The following is a 19,075-nucleotide window of genomic DNA, read 5'->3' as shown; positions in this document are numbered from 1 at the left end:
ATCCACTCGTCTGTTGATGGGCATTTAGGTTGTTAGCATTCACTTCTTTTAGTCAATTACTAGCAGTTGGTTGAACAGAACCTCTGGCAGGAGCAGGTTTGCGTTTTTGACCTCCTAAACATCTCTCAAATCTGTCCACTCCTTCCATCTTCACCCTCACCGCCTTATTCCCAGCTGCCTTCCTCCCTGCCTGGACCACCACAATATTCTCCAGGCCTCCTGTCCTGACCTCTTCCAATTCATTTACTTAAAAAAATTAAATTAAAAAAAAAAAGCACACCTGATTATATCACTCACCGCCCCCCCCACCCCGCCCCTGCTAAAATCCATTTCAAAATTTCCCATTATTTTGGGCTTCCCTGGTGGCACAGTGGTTGAGAATCTGCCTGCCAATGCAGGGGACAGGGGTTCGAGCCCTGGTCTGGGAAGATCCCACATGCCGCGGAGCAACTAGGCCCGTGAGCCACAACTACTGAGCCTGCACGTCTGGAGCCTGTGCTCCGCAACAAGAGAGGCCGCGACAGTGAGAGGCCCGCGCACCGCGATGAAGAGTGGCCCCCGCTTGCCGCAGCTAGAGAAAGCCCTCGCACAGAAACGAAGACCCAACACAGCAAAAATAAATAAATAAATAAATAAATAAATAAATAAATAAATAAATAAATAAAACGCCCATTTGTCTGCCTTCCTGTTCTCTTAAAAAAAAAAAAAAAATTCCCCATTATTTTTAAGCTAAAGACCCAAATGCTTCCCAGGGCTCAGGGAGCCTTGCACGATATAGTACCGCCTCTCAGCCTTCTAATTACCTTCTTCACTTTCCTGCTTCCCTTCAGACAATAAGGTTCCCAAGGTCAGGGGCCATGCCTGGTTTTGTTCTTTAAACTATTTCTGTCCTGTGACTTCATCTCAAGTTGAACCAGTAGTATTAAATGAGTGAGTGAGTGAATGCATAAATGAGTACATGCTCAGAGGAGGCAATTGTCTTTACCTCTGAGATGTAAAGAGACAGCTCCCCCTGCCCCAGGCACGCCCTGTTAGTCTGATGCCTGAAGTTCCATCAAAAGCTGGACTAGATCCCTCCCAGGGCCCTTCCAACTCTACAGAGTCTGTGTTTCAAAAGGTTTGATGTATGTTTATAAGACATACACAACCCACCCATGCTGGCAAAGGCTTCCTTTTATTGAGCAGCCGCAATGTGAAAAGCATCTTATGTTTGGGGTGGACCCTGGATGAGTCTGTGGTCCAGCTGAGATGTGTGGGATTCAGCAACGGCCCTGCTCAGTCGGTCATTGCCATGATCTGCACCACCAGGAGCCTCCTGAGAAACACTGGAGCTACCTGTCTTTCAACCTTGAGATAACTACTTTACAAGGGGACACAGGTCCCCCAGGGAAAGAGAGTCAAAGAAGTTGCTCAAGCCAAGGACACAGTCAGCAGCACAGACGCCCTGGAGGGCTCAGCAATGCTCCCATATCTACAGGGTGCGGGTCTGCAAGAGGCCTCCTTCCTTGAGCCCACACCCGCCGTAGGCATCACCAGGCAGCCACAGATCTTTCCTGGCCTCGTGGGAGAGCAGTCCTGTGGCCAAACATCCAGGGCCACTGTCAGATTGGCCAAGGCCATGGGGACTCTGCTGGCATCAGCTCTGGGCTAGGGAGACGGGCTGAGGCTGAAGATTCAAAGTCACAATCAGGAGAACCCACTCCTGAAGGGAGAGAGAACTGTGGAGTCGGAAGAGGTGAGGACACGTTTCCTGAGCACTGCATCTGTGGAAGATGCATCTTTATATATAGGAATCCATCTCCTCCTCTTCCTGACCCACAGAGCAGACAGCATGATTCTCCCCACCTTGAGGATAGGAGGCCCAGACGGACAGACAGTCTCTGAAGCCAAGCTGTCTCTTTCTGCTGCTTCCTGGTCCTTAGTAAACATCCGCCCAAAGAATAACCTCATGAACCAGCAGAGCTGGTCTCTTCTGGAAGCTGTGTGGTCTCGGGCAACCATTTCTCCCCTCTGAGATCCATTTCCCTCCTCTGTGAGATGGGCAGGGCTTCCCTTCCCCGGGGTTGTTGCAGAGATTAATTGAGCCTCACACAAGGCTTGCGCACAGCATGTTACCAAGACACGTCCGTTCTTCTCCGCTCCCTTCCCTTCTGGGCACCGTTTACCCCTTTACAAACAGGGCCCTTAGACTAGATGCTCTGCTGGGCCCTTTGGATTCTGCTGTTCACGTGTCTGTAAGAAAGACCCTGGGTCTGGCCAGGACCGCTTGTGGAAGGGGAGCCTGACATGGGTCTTTGTGGACACAGAGGAGTCTTTATTCTGGAGGACTCTTGATTCCTCACTCTGACTAAGCCCATTGGTGCATGGAGGGTGGAGGGCGGGACGGGGAGGGGGAGGGTGATAAAAAGAAAGGTCTTAAGGAATGCTGGGGAAGGAAGAGAAGCCAAATGTCTGGATTGTGTGACCCCAGGCTGCAGCGCTAGAATGATTCTCAAAACATTCTCCTTTATGAGGAAGTTGGAATGTGAGTCACACTCCGCGCGTTCCCCCAAGGGTTGCTTTGCTGAGAAAGACTGCAAATTGTTCAGCTAATTAGCCAGCATTCTGAGCTAAGCCTCAGCCCAGAGCAGGCCTCCAGCACAGGGCACCCCCAGGACGGATCCGCGGGGGCTGCTACCCCCTGTCGTCAGGAGAGTGAGCTACATGGGAAGGGGGGTGCCCAGGGTAAGGAAGGGAGGTCCCCAGTGTTTCAACTGCTGCCAGGAGATCATGGATAAAGGAGCAAGTGGCCCAGCATTGTGCAGTTTACAAAGAACCTTCCGTCCACAATGGCTGGATTCTTAAAACAATCCTGTGAATCCAACAGATCAAGGTTGTACTATAATTGCTTTGCGTATAAAGACACTGAGGCTTAAGCAGTGCATGCAATTTGCAAGGCTGCGGAGTAGGGGCGGGGAGGAGCCAAGGCAGCCTGGCAGCTACCGGGCGGTGCCATCCCCACTCCACCACATTGCCTTCTGGGGACATTATTATCTGTGCATTAGAGGTTATGGGTAGATTGCGGGGATTCTTCATGAGGCTTTTACAAAGCTATCATCCGTCTAAGGTGGCTTATAAACACATCCATGGAAAAAATGGGGAGAGCCAGATGAGTTGTGGGGTAGAGATAATTGCACTGAACTTGCACCATTGTCTGCAGGGAGATGGCTGCAGCCCACTTCCCAAAGGGGTTGGCCAGCCATGACAAACAGGACTGTGCACTAGAGCCTTTAGGAGAATCAGTCACTATGCTCAGGTCATCCCCCCAATACATTTCAGATATATTATTGGAACACAAGAAAATAAAATATTCAGTATTCAGTTTTTTGAACTCCTAAGCTAGGTCTCAAAACTCACATATTAGACAGTAGTGAAAAAGGCAAAACTGTTGATTTACAAGAGCCAAGTCATGGTAAGACAAATTGGGCCTCTAAAGGGGACTCCTCACCCTCTGGGAAGCAGGGATAACTTTCTTCCCATACAACAGATTAGAGAGAAAAAAAAGAGGTGGGCCTAGATCTGGGGAGAATAGATGAGCCGCAGCCCTTGGCCTAGAAGGAAGGAGGTTGGGGCCTGGGGGACCAAAAAGAGAGAAGGTCACAAAGTGTCAATATTGAAAGAACCTTCCATCCAGCGCCAGGGAGCCACTGACTGGATGGTAACCTTCTGAGTGGCCTGCACATCCCCTGGGTTGAAAAGCTAAGTGAGCTGTTGCTTTGCTGACAAGTGAGGTCCACCCAGAGGCAGGGGTCCCCTTGCTGCACGCAGAAATGATTCCCACCAACCCATGGGGGTTTTGCAGCCACTCACCCAGGCTGTTTCATCTACTGAGCATCTTTTCCAACTTTCACATGTCCCTTGGGACGGAGGCTGCCATCCCTGACACCCAGAGGAACAGACGTGGGATACAATGGGAAGCCCCCAGCCTCTGAACTTGGTGGGACTGGACAGCGGTGACCTTCATCCCTGCCACTTTACGATTACATTTTATCCACTCCACGGCAGGGTGCAAGTAGAGATGGTTGGGTCCCAGTTTGATCATCTGTAAGATGAAATTGAGGGATCAGACCATGTCACGTTCAGCCTGCGTTGTCCAGTACCTGCTACATGCACACTCCGAGGAGAACTGCCTGCCCACTGCCCTTCTAGGGGTCGGGGGCCTCATTCAGACCACAGGAACTCAAGTCCCAGTCCCAGTACTGGCTAGACTTTAGGCAACAGGAGGCACAGAGGTCTGATTAGTGAGAACTTACCAACCTGAGCTCTCTGAGCTCTCCCGTCCCTGTGGCTGGGATGGAGAGGCGGGGATGGGCTGCCCTGTATTCTTTTTTTTTTTTTTTTTTAATTTTATTTATTTATTTATATTTATTTATGGCTGTGTTCAGTCTTCGTTTCTGTGCGAGGGCTTTCTCCAGTTGTGGCAAGTGGGGGCCACTCTTCATCGCAGTGCGCGGGCCTCTCACTATCGCGGCCTCTCTTGTTGCAGAGCACAGGCTCCAGATGCGCAGGCTCAGTAATTGTGGCTCACGGGCCCAGCTGCTCCGTGGCATGTGGGATCTTCCGGGACCAGGGCTCGAACCCATGTCCCCTGCATTGGCAGGCGGATTCTTAACCACTGCGCCACCAGGGAAGCCCAACTGCCCTGTATTCTTATGGGTCACATCCTCTCAGATGCCCTTGGCAACATTCTGAAATAAGGTTATAAATTCAGGCTAAATAGATCTTTCCTCAGAACAGGAGCCCTGAGAATAAAAGATAGCAGAGTTTTCTCTTAACTGGGAGAAAACTATCAAGGTGCCTATACATACACGGGCTGGGTTATCCTCATAAAGGAAACATTAAAGGAGAACTAGAACTGGGGAGTGCAGGGCAGGTGATGCTGGGGAGCCTCTCCCACCTCACCCTGGCAGTCCCTGTGTGATGGGACACATGTCACCCCAACCTACCTTCCCCTTCCCTACTGTGGGACCCCTGCCGGGTCAGGACAGGCCGACCAGGGCTGGAGCCTGGGATAGAAGGAAAGAAGAAAGGGAGCAGATACTCCTCCTGATGGCTGGACTTCCACTCTCCCGCTTCTGAGCAGGCAGGCCCAGTGCAGAGATGGCAAGATGGCCAGAGGACTGCAGAAAGGGACGTCGGAAAGAAGAGGCTATTGAACACGCTGAGTCCCTCTTCTAACGCCTTGGGGGGCCTATCACCTCCATAAGAAGAGCAGCGCCCTACGGGCACTCAGGCTTCTCACGGTGCCCTAGAAAAGTGACACACACCCCGCCAGGGGCTGGGTGGGGAATCGCAGAGTGTAGAGTGAGCCGACATGGGCGGCCTGCAAGGATGCCAAGCCTGACACCTGCTCCTTCGCTAACCCTCAGCACACCCCTGAGAAACAGGTTTTCAGATAAGGAAGCAAAGGCTTGGAGCCAGGAGCCAGGCCTAACACACGGACAATTCAGGAAGACACATTTAAGCTCATTCAGAGGAAAAGTCGTTCAAGTTAGAAATGAGATTCTGTGATTCCAGTTGCCTGTGTCTCTGACACTCTGTGTGTGTGTTGGGGGTGGGGAGGGGGAAGGGGGGCGTGCGCACGCGTGATTACTAAGTGCCAGTAAAATCACAAAACACAGGGGCTTCATTTCTAAACTTATTCCCTCGGGTCAATGTTGCCTCCATTAAAATGATAAAGAACAAATGAATACACAGAAATAACTGGCTTTGTCAGGCAGATATCCAGTGTGTTTGCATCTTTAGCTTCCAGCCTTTGCCAGAGCTCGTGCTTGCCTTTTCCGGAGTGTATAGACACGCGTGCGCACACATGCACTCACACTCACACACACGCAGCGCTCAGGGCCCTGTGCTGGGCTACATCTGGCGCTGTCTTAGGCACGTTCTTCCCCACAGAACAGCCCTGCCCTCTCTCCAGGCTGATTGTCTTTTATGATCAATGAATGGTTCGAAGGCCCACAAATTCCGCAGATGGGCCTTTGAAGAACACTGCCCTCAAGACGACTCTAGAGCATGCGGATGAGAAAGTGCACAGATGCATCTGCGGGGGAGCACGGTGCAAGACTCATTCTCCAGAGCCAGGTTACTGGGGCACCAGCCATCCGACTCACCAGCTGTGTGACCTGAGGTGGGTGTCTTAGCTTCTCTGAACCTCGGTTTCTTCATTTGTCACTGGAGATAATAACAGCACCTGCTTCCTAGAGTTGGTGTGGGGGTTAAATGGTCCTCACAGAGCAGGGTTCAGAACAGCATCTTTCCCACGGGAACTCCAGACCTTCCTCCTGCAGGCTCAGACCCCCAGGACCTCCGAGCCAGTGGAGGGTTTAGATCTTCCTTCCCACCAGCAGCCACACTCCAGATGGAGTCTGGAGGCTTTAGTTGTCTGGGCCTTTAGTTTCTGTGTAGTTGTGCCCCTGGGAGCTGGTTCCTTTTTAGTTTTTTGAGTGAAATCTCCCTGTTGGGCCTGTGAACGTTGCCTTTGGACCCCTGCCCAACTGGCTCAGCCGTGACTCCACATCTGCCTTGTTCAGGGGTCCATCCCATCCCCACCCTTGTTCAGGGGCTGTTTCTCCAAGACAGATACTCCCAGAATTGCATTGCTACCATGCCCCAAACTAGGAGTACAAATCCCGTTCAGGGGCTCCTGTGGCCCCATGCCACCCGCCAGATGCAAAAAGAAGTAAGCCAGAGCAACCTCCTGAAACAGTTCAGGAACTAAGCAAACTACACCATTTGAACTCCATGGACAGAGTTTTAGAAACAGTGGCCCATGGAGAAAGGCAAATTCTCATTGGGCCAAAAGGGGGGAAATAATCCTGCCCACTCCACATGCCTCATGCACGTGGGCTATTTGAACGTGTTGAAGACTCACAAGAACTTGATAGGCTGTGGGAGTTGAATGGCCCTGCAGGATGTGCTCTGGGCCTCACCCTGGTGGTCCTGGCCACAGAGCTAGTCAGCTCGGCACGTGTGGTTGTCACTCCCGGTGACAGCCTAAAACTACTGCCTATTTCTGAGCCTATTTCTGTTCTGCTTTTAAAATCCATTAATGGTTTTCAACTCTTTTTTCAATATATAATAACATAAACATTACTAACAATAATAATAATAATAACCAGAAATCATTGAAACCTACATGCCCAGCACTGTGCTAAGAACTTTACTTATGTCACGTTGTCTGATGTTTGATGACACACATTAAGCAGGTAGTATTGTCACCCCACTTTCCAGAGGAGGAAGCTGAGATCTGGAGAGAGGTACACAGTCAGTTAGTGACAGGGGACACGAGCCCAGTTCCTCCTCCAAAACTGATTTTTCTGGATTGTCGATTGTCAGCAGCATCTCCCTGTCTCTGCTACACTGTCCTTTGCTTCGCAGGGATACACCTGGGGCCACAGAATCACTGTCCCAATGGGTCCAGGTTAGCTTCAGTTGGTAACACGGGCACTGGGATCTGGTGCGGAAGTGGAGAAAACTCGTCCTGCAGCTGCTTATGGGTGGTGCTCTCTCTGCCTCCCAGGGCTTCTCCTGAGAATCGTCCTCTGGGTGCCCCAGGTAGGTGACACCCACAGGCAGCCAGCTCTCAGGTTTGCAGGTGTCCTGACAACACCTGCTTTGGGACTGCAGGCCCCAGGGTCCCCTCCCTATCTGTTCTGGAAGCCCTAAGGAAGTCTTCCCGACCTTCACTCCCCCAGTCCCTCCCACGGTTCAAAAAGCCCCCAGTTGCCCATAGTAAATCTCTCTCTACTCAAAATACCTAGAGTGATTTTGCTTCCCTGCAAAACCCTGAGCAAAGGCCCTCAGCAGAAGCTCACAGGGTCCCAGGCACTGCCGGCCGGAGAGGCCGTCCACGGCTCCTCCCTGCACACCCTCTGCAGGAACTGTCTGCTCACCCCAGGCTCCTCCCTGCCCCCCACCCTGCGCGTCCCACCTGCAGGCTTAGAGCTCATTTCTCCAGCAAGTCTTTCCTGACCCCAGGCCCCAGGAAGGCCTCCTGGCTCCATGCCCCTTGCACCCTTTGCATCCATCCTCCTGCTTGATGTCAAGCTCTATAAACACAGCGACGGTGTCTGTTTTGCACACCACTGTACCAGCATGGGGTCTATAAATACATTTGCATTAATGAGTAAATAAATAAACGTTGAAGGTCTTTGAGGTCATGATGCCGTGGGTATGAGGAAAGAGAACATAATGTCTCTCAAATATATTGTTTTATTAAGAATGCGTATTGGCACTGGCTCTGAGCTGGGTGAGCTCCAGGGGGTAAAAGGTGAACCCAGCAGGAGCCCAGATCCAGGAGGGGCGAACATACGTGTCTGGGAGTCTGGTGGTCTCTGTGCAGCTGCATTCTGTTAAGGTTTCTAGTGACTTCTGCTTCCCTTTGTCCCTCTAGGGTCTGCATTTGTGCCTGGAGAAAAGTGACAGGAAGGCGTCCACTCCCAGATGTCAGGAGGGCTGCCTCTGCATTCAGCAGATGGCTTGTTGAAGTTCCAGAACTTTCAACAAGAGGAACTGATTGATATCAGTTCCTTGAACAGTCTACATAAAGAATGAGTTTATGGCACTTAACCATTTTTATATATTTCATCAAGGTCTAGTAAAGCAAACCTTTTTTTAAATAAGGGCAGTAACTATCCCACCTTGTCATCACTGTGAGGTGGAGAGCACGGAGCCAGAGAACCACCAGTCAGCCACGCCCACTTGAAGCTGTAACCAGACTTTAGCTCGTGAAAGCCTGTAAACCTGTTTTTAAAACCCATACCATTTTGTATAAGTTACGCTGGAGAGTGAAGGGAAATCCAGGTTTTCCACACCATGTGTCCTCTGTGGTTGGCCTCATGCAGCTGCCTCTCAGCTCAGACCCCGTTGCCCAGGGTCTGTAACCTGCTGCCCTCAGGGCAGTGGTTCTGGGGCTTCGTCTCAGCCTACCATCCAAGAAGCAAAGTCATGAGGCAATAAAGCTTAAAGCTAAGAAATCACCAGGAGAGGACACAAAAGCAGTGAGAGGATAGGAGCCAAGAAAAAGTGAAAGAAGCCACAGGGAAACAAAGCCACTGCGTTTCTCCAAACCATACTGGACCTCTGCTACCCTCTAGTGGACACTGGCCATACCACAACCTCTGCTGACGGAGCCCAGACGCTGACAGCCGCCTGAAGCTGGGCTCCACTCAGACACTGCCGCTTTCTAGTTGGTGACCTTGGAAAGTCACTTAAAATCGCCCTGCAGAAGTTTTCTCATCTGTAAAGTGGGGGTAAAATAGGTCTTACCTGTAAGATTGTTAAGAGGTTTAAATGCCCAAGATGGGGTAAAAGGGACCAGATTTATCCTCCAATCTGAAACCTAGTTTTTAAGACAAAGCCCATAGACCGGATGGACTGTGATCCCTGAGAGTCGGCAAACAGATGATTCCTATCATTGGCCACCTCACTGCCCAGAGAGTTTCCAGGCCACAGCACAGAGAGGGGACCCTGGACAGCTCACAGACTCCATGAGTTGAGAAGACAAAGCTGAGAGTCCAAAGAAACCAAGACAGATACAGAGTTCCTGAGGGAAGAGGGAACTGCATAGAGAGACAACTCCAAAAAACCGCAAAGTATCCAGCAGAGTACTGATCGGCACAAGTGTACCAGAACCTGGGAAAGAACCACCTGACAGGATGAGAGAGAAGAAGATCCAGCATCCACACAGAACCAGAATAGTGTATCTTCCCACCAGCCAGGCTGGAAACCTCACATACCATGAGGCATTAGGTTCAGGAGTGGGAAACAAGTACCCCTACAGTAAACGCAGCTCCAATTCCCCCTAAGAAAGTTTAAAGGCATGACTTGACAGGATCTAACTGTTTCTAAGTAACTTAACTGTGTCCCAGACAAAGGTCAAAAATGCATACAGGGAAACAAAAGTATCTTGCACACAACAAGAAAAAAGTAACAATGTCTGGCATCCAGTAAAAAATGACCACACGTGCAAAGAGGCAGGGAAAATGACTCATACTGGGAAGAAAACTCTATCAGTGGATTGAGTGCCAAAACATAACATATCAAAATTGATGGGTTGTGGACAAAGAAATACTTGGAGGGAAATTTATAGCACTAAAATAGGTTAGAAAAGAAGAAAGTCTCAAATCTATGATCTCAGCTTCCACATTTTAAAAAAAAATAGAAAGGAAAAGCAAATTGAACTCCAAGTAAGGAGAAGAAAGGAAAAAATAAAGATCAGGGCATAAATCAGTGGAATAGAAAACAGAAAACAAGAGAAAAAAGATCAATGAAATTAAAAGCTGTAGGGGTTGTTTTTGGGGTTTTTTGCTGTTGTTGTTTGTTGGGGTTTTTTTTGTTTTGTTTTTTTGGAAAATCATAAAATTGATAAACCTCTAGTCGGATTGATGACCAAAAAAAGAGAAAAGGTCCAAACTACTAATATCAGGAATGGGAGTTATGACATAATTGTAGACTCAACAGATGTTAAAAATAAAATAAAAGAATATTATGAAAATCCTGAGGCCCATATATTCAACAAGTTAGAAAAAATGGACAAATTCCTTGAAAGACATTATCCATGCTCACTCAGGAGTAAAGAGATAACCTGAAAGAGCCTTGTATCTATTTTTTAATTGAATTTTTACTTCAAAATCTTCTCACAAAGAAAACTCCAGGTCCAGATGGCTTTATTACTCCTCAAATGGCTTTATTTATTCCTCAAATATTTGAGGAAAAAAACTAATACCAACTCTATATAAACTCTTCCAGAAAATTGTAAAGGAGGAAATACTTCTCAACCCATTCTAAGAAGCCAGCATTATCCAGATAACAAACCCAGACACAGACATTACAAGAAAACTACAGACCGATGATATCCCTATGAATACGAAAGCAAAAAAAGAAAAAATAATTTTTTAAGCCAAACAAAACTTTAGCAACTGAAATCTAGCAACATAAAAATATAATCCATCATGACCAAGTGAGGTATATTCCAGGAATGCAAGGTTAGTTTATGATTTGAAAAATCAATCAATGTAATTTACCATATTTATAAATTTAATAAAGAAAAACCATATAAGCATCGCAATAGACATAGTAAAAAATTTTCAAAAATCCAACTTCCATTCCTCATAATAACTCTAAGAAAACCAGAAATAGAAGGAATTTCCTCAATCTGGTAGAGGACCTCTATGATAAACCTACCATTCATATTACAGTTAGTGGTAGAAGGCTAAATGTTTCCCCCTAAGATCAAGATCAAAACAAGGATGTCCATTCTTACAACTTCTACTCAACATTCTTCTGGAGGTTCTAGTAAATCCAACAGGGCAAGGGAAAGAAATAAAAGGCAGAAAAAGGTATCACATTACAATAGATCCAGGATTGACCAGAGAACAGTTACCTAGAACTCCCAGTTGACAGTACTATCTTTCTAGTTTACCTCCACTGTTAGAAGTAACAGCTGAAATAATAATAGCTCCCACTCACTGAATGCCTACCTTAAGCCTGACATAAATTGTCGCTTTGGATATGCTACCTACAAGCTTTATTAACGCCACAAAAGGAAAAAGAAACTTAGTAACCATGTTCCGACGAGGAAAATGTGACTCACACATGTTAAGTGACAGTGGGGATTCCAATTCAGATCCATCTGGTTTTAAACTACTCACAGAAAGCTAGAATTTTTTTCCATAAAGAAGCTTCCAAGGAATGACCCAAATCAAATGGTTTCTGCCAAATCTACCTACAAAAATTTAAGCTCGTAGTTAATATTTTAAATCCTGGATCGCTATTAAATTTCATGCCTGTACTAACTCCTGCCTAATAAAATAGCTGTCTGGAGTCTTGTACCGACGAAGATTGTGCAGCCAAGTTTGGGCTAAGTGAGAAAGATTGCAGACTGGATTCTAACGTTGTTTGTATTTGTTGGAATTCTCCAGAGAAACAGAGCCAATAGGTGGACAGAGAAACAGAGAGAAAGAGAGATAGGGAGAGGAGGGAAGGAAAAGGGGAAGGGGAGGGGAGTGGAGGGGAAGGGAGAAGAGATTTTTAAGGAATTGGGTCACATGATTGTGGGTGCCGTCAAGTTTGAAATTCACAGGGCAGGCTGGCAGAAAAATTCTGGCGGGAGTTGACACTGCAGTCTTGAGTTCCAGGGCAGTCCAGAGGCAGAATTCATTTCTCCCCAGGGGACCTCAGTCTTTTCTCGTAAACCCTTCAACTGATTGGATGAGGCCCACCCACATTATAAAGAGTAGTCTGATTTACCCAAAGTCTACTGATTTAAATCTAAAAAGGACCTGCACAGCAACACCTAGACTAGTTTTTGACCAAACAACTAAGCACCATGGCTCAGCCAAGTTGACACATAAAAGTAACTATCACACAGTCATAGATCAGAAAGACAGTGCTCTGTAGAGCAGTGGGTCTCAAACTTTAGCATGTTTGGGAATCCCCTGGAGGGCTTGTGAAAACACAGACCCAGTAACTCTTCCACCCAAGTTTTACATATCTTGAATCAGTTCGAGACAGACATTCAGACAGTGCTGTTGGAGGGGAAATGAACTGCTCTGTAAGGTAGGAAGTTCCCCATGAACAGCGGGAGATTCAAGCTGGAGGACCCTTGGTGGGAATTTCATAGAGAGGATTCAGGGAGCAGCTAGGACACTTCCTCTCCTCTCACACTGTGAAGTTCTAAGAATCCCTGAATTCCAGCCCAAATTCCTGGGATGAAGCTTAAAAGGAAGAAACAAACTTTAAAGAAATAGAAGAAGGTGCCAGAGTTAATATAATTATTATGGATAGCCCTTATAAAAATCACACGACTTGTGCTCATGCATCTTTCATGCAGAAATCCAAAACCAGGTCATTAAAGCAGATTCGGGGTCTCAGTAAGTTAATGAATAAACAAACAAACAAAAGTCTACCCCTTCAGCAAAACTGTTCCAACTTGCATTAATCTGGAAATGAATGTCACATTTAATTCTGCTAAGGTTTGGCAGGGCCCCAGGCAGGGAATTGTTTGCATTCCATCAAGAAAAGCTGCTTTGGGTGCTAAGGAACCAGTAGTCTTAGTGGGGCCTGACTAGGGTGGCTAGAAGGTAGTGTTCCTCTTGGTGGGCTTATGCAGCATGAGTGAGTTAAGGATCACTAGCCTGAATCCCAAAGGCAGCTCCCTAACCTCACTCTCAGCCTGGCCCAGCTCACCCCTCAGCCAGTGTTACTGCTAGAAACACCGCCAGCTTGTGCAGCAAAACAAAACTACGTGTATTCCCCGTGCAGCTGTGATTCCCGTTGTACCATGCATGACCCAAAGATCAACTCTAAGGCTCAGTTCCTGCTTTCTGAGAATTAGTGGACACAGCCTTAAACTTGGAGCCAGAAGACCTGAGTTTAAGACCGGGCTCCGCCCTTGGAGGACTCTGTGATTTGGACAAGTCAAATCACCCCTCTGAACCTTTGTTTCCTCATGGGTAAATAGGGCTGAAATTCCTGTCCCTGTATGCCCCACAGCAGGTCTTTGCAAGGGGTTATTAAGATGCAACTCCTCACATGTGGTCCAAAGAAAGTTTTGGACCCAACTTGCCTGGGTTTTGCAATATATGTCACAAAGATAAAAATATGGCATAAAGTGTTCATAACCTTTCCTGTATTTCACTTTTATTGGCAGCGTGAATGGGAGCAGGATCCTGAATCGTTTATGTATTCAGCCAGGGGACCAGCACGGTAGCTGTGGAGGTGGAAAGTGGTTGTGAAAGGGGGGTGGGCCCGAGATTTTAGGAGAGACCAGAAGAGGGACCGTGGTTTGTGAGAGGGGCTGAGGGAGAAACCGTGATGGCAAGGACCGCAATGAAACACTCCTGAAGATTTTGTGAGACCTTATGCTGTGTTTTGTGTTTCCCATATGCTAGCCCACCAAAAGGCTTCAAGTCTCCTGTTACTCTGAAATGCTTTTGGAGTTGAAACTGCATTTCTTTTGATTCATCACAGTGCTAAGACTGGACCTTCACGACAAGGCAAGCGGGCCCAGATAGTTTTTGTTTATACGTACTTAAAAGTCAATGCATTTTAGGATGAAAGCTAGGGTCTCTATATACGTACATGTAGGCATAATAATAATAATAGTAATAATAATTTCTGACATTTCTCATATCTATCATTTCCAAAACATCCTTGTGTGTTGGATACAATGCATTCTACGTGTTCTGCAAAGCAGAGACTTTGTTCCCCCCTCAGAGCTGGATGTTGTACACAGAAGTCACTTTTCCTAAGGGGAGTAGCTGTAAGAATTCCATGTCCTAGAGAACAGATTGTGGTTGCCAAGGGGGAGGGGGGGTGGAGGAGGGATGGATTGGGAGTTTGGGATTAGCAGATGCAAACTATTATATATAAGATGGATAAACAGCAAGGTCCTACTGTATAGCGCAGAGAACTATATTCAGTATCCTGTGATAAACCATATTGGAAAAGAATATGAAAAAGAATATATATATATAACTGAACCTCTTTACTGTATAGCAGAAATTAACACAACATTGTAAATTGACTATACTTCAATAAAACTTAAAAAAAAAAAATAGAAAGTATTCCATGTCCAATTAGAGCAGGTAAGGGAAGCTGTGAGATGTTTGATTGATGGGAACATGCTGGCTCCTCCTGCTTATGTGAGACAAGGATGAACTCTAACTTCAGATCTGGCACCGTGGTCCTGTTTTTGCAGTGACATGTTCCCATCTAGACATAAATGTCTGTTTATACATAGACATAGACAAGTACATTTCAGTTAACTAGATCCACCCGGTCTTGCTAGCAGAGAGTGGTTTTGCCTCTGATGAACTCTGCTCTTCCAGCCTCCAGGGATGATGAGTAAATGTCAATTAATAAAAAGGACAGCACTAAGAAAAACGGTGGGCTTCACCTACGTTCCTAGACTGTTAGATGAAAACAAAGGCCGAGATCAGATTAGCCGCATCTTCATAATGAGGTGAATGAATTGGGGAAGAGGAGCGTTTTGGATAACCACAGCTCTTATCCTGCCTTAGAGATAAGGCCTGGGCCCACCGTGGTCCCCAGCCATGTCTGGGGCTCTATAACTGGGATCTGGCCCCCCATCTCTCTCCCAGTTCTTCAGGGAATGAAGTTCCTCTTTTACCTAAAGGTGCTTTTCCACTTTCCCATACATGCTTACGTATGATGCATCCAGATCTCAGCTCTAGGCCTGGCTCCATCCACATCAGCCCAATTTGTCTACAGGTGGCCCTTTAGTTTCTCAATGTGCCTTGAGTGAGCACAACATTGGTGCCGGGGTTTGTAAAAGCAATATGGTTACAGGAAGAGGAGAGAAGAAAAGATTTGGGGCGTGAGATGGGGTGAAAAATCAGCAGCACAGTCTGCAGGGTGTGGACCTTTAAAATGCGGAGGAAAGTCTCGGTCCCTGCTGATGGGCCAGGAAGAAGAAGACCAGAAGCAGTGGAGGACGGGCCAAGGCCTTGGCCTAGGAATGAAACTTAAAATTGCACCTGTGTGGGGGCTTCCCTGGTGGTGCAGTGGTCGAGAATCTGCCTGCCAATGCAGAGGACACGGGTTCGAGCCCTGGTCTGGGAGGATCCCACATGCCACGGAGCAACTGGGCCCGTGAGCCACAACTACTGAGCCTGCGCGTCTGGAGCCTGTGCTCCGCAAGAAGAGAGGCCGCGATAGTGAGAGGCCCACGCACCGCGATGAAGAGTAGCCCCCGCTTGCCACAACTAGAGACAGCCCTCGCACAGAAACGAAGACCCAACACAGCCATACATAAATAAAAATAAAAAATAAAAAAAAAAATTGCACCTGTGTGAAAGTGGCCTGTCCTCCCGCCCGCCCAGGATGGCGCTTGACACGCACCCGCTGTTTGTGGCCAGTTCTTCTCACTCCCTTAAAGTAAGCAGATATAGAAAACAAGAGCAGGAGAATCAGCCAGGCAGAACTTACTCCACACACTGGGGGGACCCATGGACAAAATGTGAGCGATCATAAAATACAAGCGATGACCTCTGTGTCTGTGGCAATGCTGCCACAGTACGGGCTGGTGGAACCCACAGCCCCACAGGGTCAGAGACAACCTCCAGCCCCCAGGCCAGCAGGGTCCCTCTGTGCCCCCCACCCCACCCATGTGGGGTCCTAGCTCCACCCACTGCAGTTCATGGTCATCTTCCACGTGCAGAGGCTTTGCTCAAATTGCCACCCCAGTGAGTGTGTGACCATGAGGGTCACTACTCCTGGCTCTAGTCCCCAGAGCTGCAGCTCTCCTTCCTGCGTGGAGCGGAGACCCCAGGAGAAACGTCCCTCACCAGCTGTGGGAGTGACGATGCTCTGTGTCACCAAGTCCAGTTTCATTTTTACATTCACACATGTAAAGTTGGGCCGTGGGAGGGATCTTTCCAAAAGGAAGAAAGCATACAATTCTCTGATTAATCAGAGCCATAGTCAAATCAAAGAATTCACCGAAGCCACACTGAGGCCTGAATTATCAATTGTGAGAGACAGGTCTTCTATCCAACCATATCAAACAAAGTAACTGGGTAACGTTCAAATGCTTATTTATTTGTAAGGCTGGGCCAAGACGGAGAAAATATCTAAGTGAAAATTCAGAATCATCTGAACTTGGCATTTCCAATAGATCTAAGGGCTCGCTTATGTTCAATCCACTGACTCCTAATTAGGAAAGGAGCAGAGAATTCCAAACAACAAGGTCCCTTGTCTTTCAGAATGGTTATAGGACTTCCAGATGGCATATTGAAAGGTATGACAATGGAGGCAAGCCTGGGGGGTGGGATAAAACAGGTGCTTGAAAGCCAAAATGAGATGCCACACAGCACGGTTTGAGTTAATAGCGGCAGCGGAAAACAAAACAACCCCTTGTGACCGCCCTGGGTTGAGAAAACAGCCAGGTCATGGGACCCATTCCTGCAGGCCCTGGAGCAATCAACGGCTGGGCAATGTGCTGAAACCTGGGAGGGAGCAGCCTGGTGACACTGAAAGGCCAGCTTGGTGGAGGTAAGGACGCCCCCACCACTTCCTTGCTGCACACCCACCTGCAGAGAAGGGGTTTCTGAGAAGGAGCCGGGTGCACCTGGGCCGGGGAGGGGATGGCTGCCTCGATGCAGTGCACCGCTGCCCAGCACAAACGCCCCCTTAACCGTGAAGCTGCGCTCTCCACCTCCTGCCTCGGCCTCCCTGAGCCTCAGATCCGGATCACCGTCGTTCAGAGGCTGCACACGTAGTGTGGAGGAAAGCACAGTGCTGGCGGGAGCAGACGCCCCTGCGCCCAGCCCCCAGTGGTGCTGCTGTCTAGCTGTGGGTGTTGAGGAAGGCTCTCGAGCTCTCTGGGTCTGCTCGTCCTCACCTGTGAGGAGGTTCGGGGATGCCCACCTTGCAGAGGACCGAGAACAATGTAGGGCTCAACAGACTTAGCTCTTTGCATCCTGTCCTGTCCTCGGTTGCTCTCGAATCTCTTGGCTGGTCTCGGGGTCCCTGCCACCCTGTGGGCGCTGAGGACAGGCCTGTGACTCACTCCTCCTGCTCCCCTAGTGCCCAGCGTGGCTCTGGGTGGGTGTCCTTAGAGAATCTCTTCTTATCCACACCCGAGGCCTCAAATCCCCCACCCAGTGCTCCAGAGGCCCCTTCCTGCAGCTCAAAGGATTTCCCCTGGGGCCACCTCCCACCCTCTGCTTCAAACCTCCTGATGCCTGGCCAAGCTTCCTGGGTTCTAGCCACTGTCTCAAATTTCAGAGCTCCTCTTTTCTCCACTCTACTCCCTTCTTTCCTTCCTTTCGCATTAATCTTTTTGCCTTCTTTGTCTCCTCTCTCTCCCTCCTTCCTACCCTTCCTTCCTCCCTCCCTCTCTCTCCCTGCCTCACTTCTTCCAGTTGATGAATGGTTTGCATGGCCCTCTGAGCTTTGATTTCATTTTACTCCCAAAGACACTGCCCATCACCTCATTCCCTTACTCCCAAATCCTTCACTCAGGGCCCTGGGAAGTCATGTCCTCAGCCAGGCTCTGCTCCCTCCCCAAGACACTATCTGAAAGTTGGCAACTGTAGTGGACATTTGATTTGCAAAAGTAAAGTCAGGGGAGGTGGGTTTGTTCTCTCCAGTGAGACCCTGGACATCTATCTGCCTGCTCCAGGCCTGGCCTACCAGCCCTCCCTTCCAACCCCTGGACAAGCTTGCATCCTTCCAATGTATCCTCTTCTGTTTAAGTTACTAGAATAGGTCCTTGTTGCTTCCAACCTAAGAACTCTCGCTGCATGAGTAAAGAGGGCAAGACACCCAGGACAAGAGGGAGCAGGGAATACAGGCCACAGGGGACCCTATCTGAGGCCATTTCAGTCATGGAGGTGAGAAATGATTAGTGCCTAAGCTGAGGCAGGAGTAGTGAGTGTGCTGAGAAGGGGATGGATCAAAGTGCTATTAAGAAGGCAAGGAAAGAATTGGGTGTGGAAGATGAGCCCACCCCCAGGCTCCTGGTCAGGGTGTTAGATGGAAGGTGGAGCTCGTGCAAAGGGAGCACGTGTGAAATGTGAAAGCCTCACCAAATACTTGCTCTGGCCTCCAAGTCCTTGTGGATCCAACTCTTTCTCTCCCCAGATTGAAGATTTAAAGCCAAGGCCAGGAAAGCCTTGTTAAAAGCAGGTTTGCTCTGATTCCTGGCTCCAGGAACTAGAAGGGCTCATTGCTGGGCCAGGGATGTTCCCTTCCTAGGCTGTCTGCCTGAGGCTAGAAGACTTCTCTGTGTCTGGGGGACTACGCAATTCCCAGGCCCGCGCGTGGCACGGGGGCTCTGGGAAGACACAGAACATGCGTCAAAACAGACGGCACGTGTTCCTTCAGCCACTGGAAAACAGAGCCATGGACAGACCAAGAGGAGGCTGCCGACGCTGGAGGTGCGTAAAAGGTGGGCTTGAACACGGTCACCCTGGAACAGTCGTGTTCCGTGTGTCCCATCCCCTTTTCAGAGCTTCAGCCAAAACCCAAGAAAATAAAGGTGCATGATTCAGGGTGAGCCTGAGCTTCC

The 19,075-nt window shown here is 48.5% G+C and overlaps 1 pseudogene; it reads left to right on the top strand.

The window, feature by feature from the left end:
* Window positions 1-17,282, top strand: part of LOC137767167 (eukaryotic translation initiation factor 2A-like) — a 49,459-nt pseudogene extending 32,177 nt beyond the window's left edge.
* The last annotated feature ends 1,793 nt before the right edge of the window (window positions 17,283-19,075 follow it).

The sequence above is a fragment of the Eschrichtius robustus genome, chromosome 7 (assembly GCF_028021215.1).
Source record: "Eschrichtius robustus isolate mEscRob2 chromosome 7, mEscRob2.pri, whole genome shotgun sequence".
In the NCBI taxonomy this organism is placed as follows: domain Eukaryota; kingdom Metazoa; phylum Chordata; class Mammalia; order Artiodactyla; family Eschrichtiidae; genus Eschrichtius; species Eschrichtius robustus.
This window is presented reverse-complemented; position numbering and strand designations above follow the sequence as displayed.